Raw genomic sequence first — 5,606 nt, 5'->3', positions numbered from 1 at the left:
TGGTTTCGATCCAGTTATGCATATGGTCTTGCACAAGCACTTCTTCAAGTCTTACATGGTCACTGTCAGCTAAATCAGGACTTCCTGCAGCACAATCAGGCAAGTCTTGTTTGGGAGAATCAATACATCATGCAGGCTTAGAGAGCAGGCACTCTCTCTCACTGAGAGCTGGAGAGTGAGTAACTGTGATTACTAGGCTGAGCTCTGCAGAGCTCACAGAACTTTCAGGTTGGGTCTGACTAAGGGCTATAGAAATGGAGATTTGAACTGTTTCACCATCCACTCTGTTGTCTTGTGAACTCCCAAACCCCAGATCAGGAGTTTTCGCATCAGTTGTGTCAAGGAATGTTTGATAGACAGTTTCTATTCCCTTCAATACCTCTGGTACAACTCCCAACTCAGAAGCTGTCTGAAGTTCACTATCTAGCCCTGCAGTCTGTGAAGCTGAAGTCAGTTGATTTGTGTTTCCAACCACTGAACAGCCTTTACTGATGTTATTATTAAGCACACTAGCTAGTGGAGATGACAGCTGTCTGCTCTCCCTTCCCCAAGCCTCTGGTTTGAACTCTTCAGCTAAGGGGTTGAGAAAGATAGATGTAGAATTTTCTGAGCAGCTGCCAGCAACCAGCAACTCATTGGGAGGCTCTGGCAAAGTCAATCCTCTGCCAACATTCCATTTGGATTGCTCTCTACCCTCATCCTGGGTTTTCATGCCTAAAGCAAGGGAATGGGTTTGGACATTGGAATCTGACTCTTTAATGGTTACAAATGATACTCTTTTCTGAATACATTGTAAATCCCTGCTACTTTGTTCTTTATCCAAGCTAACCTGTTGTTTTAAACTTGGAATAAAGAGAGGAGTTCGCAATACTGATGACTCCAACCAAGATTGCAGAGCTTCTAGAGGCAGATTCTTGGATGGTCCTTATGCTTCTCATCTAAGCCTTTTGTGGTGGAATGAGAAAGCAGACCCCTTTTATAGTCATCCTCAATCGTCCCATAAATCTCTCTACACATTTGTATTATACCCTCCCATTCTTGGTCTTCTGCCACAGAAATATCATTGTATTCTGTGCAGCTAGCTAGAGACATATGCTCTCCCATGCCCCATCTTTGAGAAGCATCTACCCCACTCAAATTATTTATATTCACATCTATGTCATAGCTATTAGTCCTCTTTGATTCAGAAGCTTTGGTTCATAAGAACTTTGGCTTCTCACCCTGGGCCAAATATGTCTCCATTTCATCAAGGGTTGGAGACTGGCTGTACTTTTTGCATGTATGGTTGCAGCATTGACCATCATGCTTGGTGCCCTCAACCTTTATAGCATTGTTGGACCATTTAGAGTTGTAATATGTCCTTTTAGCACTCCTATCTCTCTGACTGGAGTTGTCAGTCCTGCCAAAGTCTATTTATTGTATGAATCTATATGTGCAAACTGCATGACCTGATTTCCCACATAAATAACACCGTGGAGAAAAGGATTTGGGCTTGGAGTCATTAGCAGGTTGCCTGGACTGACTACTCCCCGTGCTGGCCTGGAGGGCGAAGTTCTTGATTTCCTCAATTTCTTTCTCTTTTCTGGCCTGCTTTAATTGTCTCTTGAGGTTTGCTATCACAGAGTCTTTATCTGAGTCAGACTGCCTGGCTGTTCTGGCTTCCTTCCATTTGGAATCGTGAATGTATGAAGCATGCTAACATCTTCCAGTGGCAATGACTCCCACTGCCTAAAGTAGTTCTGCACAGGCAGTAAAGCACCCTTCACGAACTGCCTGTGGATGTGATCAATGGTTTCTGGGGCATGCACATGCCTGAGGCCTAAGATGGTTTCAACTGCCTCAATTACCCTATCCAGGAAGCTTCTGGGGTGTTCTTCTTCTCCCTGCCTCAGTTTTTCGAATTTTTGCCAGGAATTCGGCCTTTTAGCGTGCAAACACATTGCCTTGAGTAAATCAGTACTGCATTAGACTCATGTTTGCATGTGATGTGAGTTCAAGGTCATGATGGACCATGGGCCATGCAGTCAGATTGGGGTTTGAGTGAGTCTCAACCAAGAATTTTTCCTTTTCAGAGGGAGAGTAAAATTCCCCCCAAAGAAACTCCATGTCATTGAAATTTGGGCTAAAGAGCATAAAGACGCGCATCATTTCTTTAATACTCTTGAAGGGGGAGAGGAAGAACTTGGGAAAGCATCTCCTTAACACTTCAAGATCATTTGGGGTAAATGCCTTGCAGTATTTAACATGGACAATACCCTCCCCAGGTTGTATGATGGTTCTGTCTACGATGGGAAGTACAGAAACAGTGGTCTCAGGGGTTGGTTCAGCGGTCAGTGTCTGGGTGTCCTTAGTAGCCTGTGGTGGTTTGATAGTCCCTAGATACTTAGTTTCTACAATCTCCAACTGGAGGATTGTATGTTCATCTAACTCTTTCCCTTCCATAATCTGTTTTAGGACTTGGAAAAGAAGTTTCATGTTTTCCATCATTTATAGTGATCCAGAGTCAGGTTTAGTTACAAAGGTAGAGCCAAACAGTTGCCACAGATGAGAAAGCACCTTCTTCAGTATTATTAGGGACTGCACAACCAAAAAAAATCAGAGCCATAGGTGTAGGATGAAGCATATGAATTCTGCCAATGTTATGGCACACCACTTGTAATAGTCATAGATCTCAAGTAAGTGGTGAATAAATTTTGGCACCTTATGGAACCAAAAATCTAAGGCTCCCTACATAATGGACCAAATTGGCACAGAAAAACTGGACATTATGAATAACACTCTAGCCAATCCCATTCTGAGTGTTTCTGTAGGTTGTCAACCTAACTATGCTCGCCAACTGTAATAAGGGGGCTAAACAGGCTGACAATAGGGGATGTTAGTGGTACCAGTAAGTCTCCTGGGCCAGGGAGCCTACAACTTCAGTATTTGTTGATTTGAGACAGCCAGGGATGTGAGGTCCTGAACAGAGATGACCAGTCAGTCTCTCTGCTGTCTGTAGGCTCCTTTAAGGTGAGGAGTGAGGAGCCCCTCCCTGCTGGTGAGAAACTGGAAGCCAACAGGACGTGAACTTTGTTCACTTCCTGAGCAAGATGGATGCCTGGTCTAACCCCCCTCTGGAAACAAGAGATAACTATCCTCCTTCTCCTCAGCCCCTGGCCCTGGTTGATGATATAAATGAAATACTGAAACTCTCAGAATCAGGCCAAGGAGTTTATTTAAACACAAGGATAAACTGAGGGAGGAGGGTTAGGGTCTGAAAAGCTGTTGCTATGGGTGAATGGCCAGTGCTGGCAGAAGGCCTCAGAAGGTAACATCAGGCTGAGGGAACCAGCCCTTAGCCAGGGATAAATTCCACTGTCCTGATGTAGAGTGGTCTACCAGCTTGACAAATGAGGGTAATGATTTGGTTTAGGGGTGTCCCTGCCTGGGCTAAGCAAACTAATTCTTCCCATGTTCCACAACCCACCAAATCCCACCTCCCGGGGCCCCAAGGGGAAGTCCAGGGGGTAGACAGATCTCTGGTGAAGTCAAGGAAATCAGAACCCCCAGGTTGGTTCTCCAGGAGAATTTATAGTCCCCAGCTCCAACAGTCAGGTCATGAGACCAGGGACTTGCTGGGTCAAAGTTCAGTTCCCCTAACTGCCAGGATTGCCTAGGATGATTTTGCAAATGCAAGAGAACTTGCATCAATCCTGCATTACAGTAGCTAGGTAGCAAATGGGAAGCACCAAAGGGTCCCAGTGCAGGTTTCTTTTGACTGGTTGTCCCCAAAGAAAATTGAATGCACTTCCTTAGTTCCAAGAGTCATGGAGTTTGGCCACCAGTCTACACATCTGGCATGTGTTCCCATTGTCCTCTTATCCAAAGGTTATCAACTTTGATCACACCTTGAGAATTCTCCATTAGGATAAAAGTCAAACCAGCACATAACTAGGTACCAGTAATTGTGCACTGAACATTCAAAGATAAAATGGAAATAGTCTCTGCCCTCAAGGAGCTTATATTCTAGTAATGGAGACAACAGATATACTTCTAGGTGTATACAGAATAGATAGAAAACCACCATGAGTTGATTGTGGCAGGGAGGTCCAGGAATGGCTTCATGGAGAAGACACTATTTGAGCTGAATCTTAAAGGAAACTAGAGATTCCAAGAGATGGAAATAAGGAGGGAGAACATTCCAGGGTGAGAAGCCAGGGAGCAAAAAGGTGTGGGAGGATGTCAGTGTGGCTAGACCATGCTCTTTGAGGATGGGAGAAAAACGGAATGGGAGATCAGCCATATCCTATGACCACATCATGATGAGATGTGTGCACAATTGGTCATTGTGCTGTGTGCTATCTTGAACCACCCTGTCCCCAGCTACAAAGTCACTCCTTCAGCTCCTCTTTGATCATCCTCCACCTCTGAAAGCATGACCCTTTTAAAAAGCATTTCAGAAATCATTCAGAACATTCAAAATGCAATAAAACCCAGCAGCTTAACTTTCACTAACAGATGGCAACAGGAGGAGAAGAAATCCTGAAATCAACTGTTCTCAACCTGGCACAGCTTAATGAAGATTGCCCTTGTCACCAACTTGAATCCTCCCACCCAACCACTCATTTACCCACTTTCATTCCTGCAAGCTGGTTGCACTGGAGGACAATTTCGTTTATACTTTAGACCTGTGCCCTAGTGGAGTAACAGGGGGACCTTCATCTATCTAAATCACCTCTTGGATCTGGAATGCCTACGGACTCAGGGAATAGGAACTCTTGGGGTCTGAGGCCAAGTCTATCCTTACAGTTAGGGCATGTTTGGAGTGGCTGCTTCTGTTGTAGGGTCTCTCCTGTGGGGTAATAACCATAGTAGACAAGAATAAAAAGAATGCTTTCTGCAATGTATTTGGCAGTCTTTGTACACCTCAAGCAACATGTACCTACTTTATCTGCTCCTCCTTCCTTCCAGAGGAATCCCTGGCTGTCATTTTTGAGCTGGCCTCTAAATAAAAGGGGCTACAAGCTTTAATATACCAAGAACAATTAATCCTATGAGACTAATTAATTAAAAGAAAACTATACAATATAAGTAATCTGATTTCTAATTTGATGGAATATTAGGGATTTTCCAAGATAGAAGGGGGAGAATAAACAAGTACAATTTCCTGAATTCAGCACGAGGTGTCCTACTCCTCCCAAATGTCTGATATAATCAAAGGAAAATGAAAATAATAATTAATTAATGAATATGGGGGTGAGTTTTCAGGGGAAAAAACATACATTGCCTGAGATGTCCAAATATGAGAAAAGTACTTACATCAATCTTACAACCTGACTTTATTTCTGGTCAACATAACTTAGGTTCATGGTAAAGGGTTTTTCCATAGCATGTACAGGTGAATCACTTTTCTCACCAACATAGGACTACATTCAATCAGCCCAATAAGGTTTTCTCTCAGTTTCCATAATTGAAAAAAAATTTTCTCACAGGAAAGAATTTGGACATGACTCATAATAAATATCAAGGCAAGTGAGTTGGTTCCAAAATTGAGTCAGCAGATAGAGTCAGTGTAGTCCACTGGGTTTCCACAAACAACCATTTGCTATTCTAATTCCCTCAGTTTC

The sequence above is a fragment of the Gracilinanus agilis genome, chromosome 1 (genome assembly GCF_016433145.1).
Source record: "Gracilinanus agilis isolate LMUSP501 chromosome 1, AgileGrace, whole genome shotgun sequence".
Taxonomy (NCBI): domain Eukaryota; kingdom Metazoa; phylum Chordata; class Mammalia; order Didelphimorphia; family Didelphidae; genus Gracilinanus; species Gracilinanus agilis.
Note: the sequence above shows the minus strand (reverse complement) of the source record.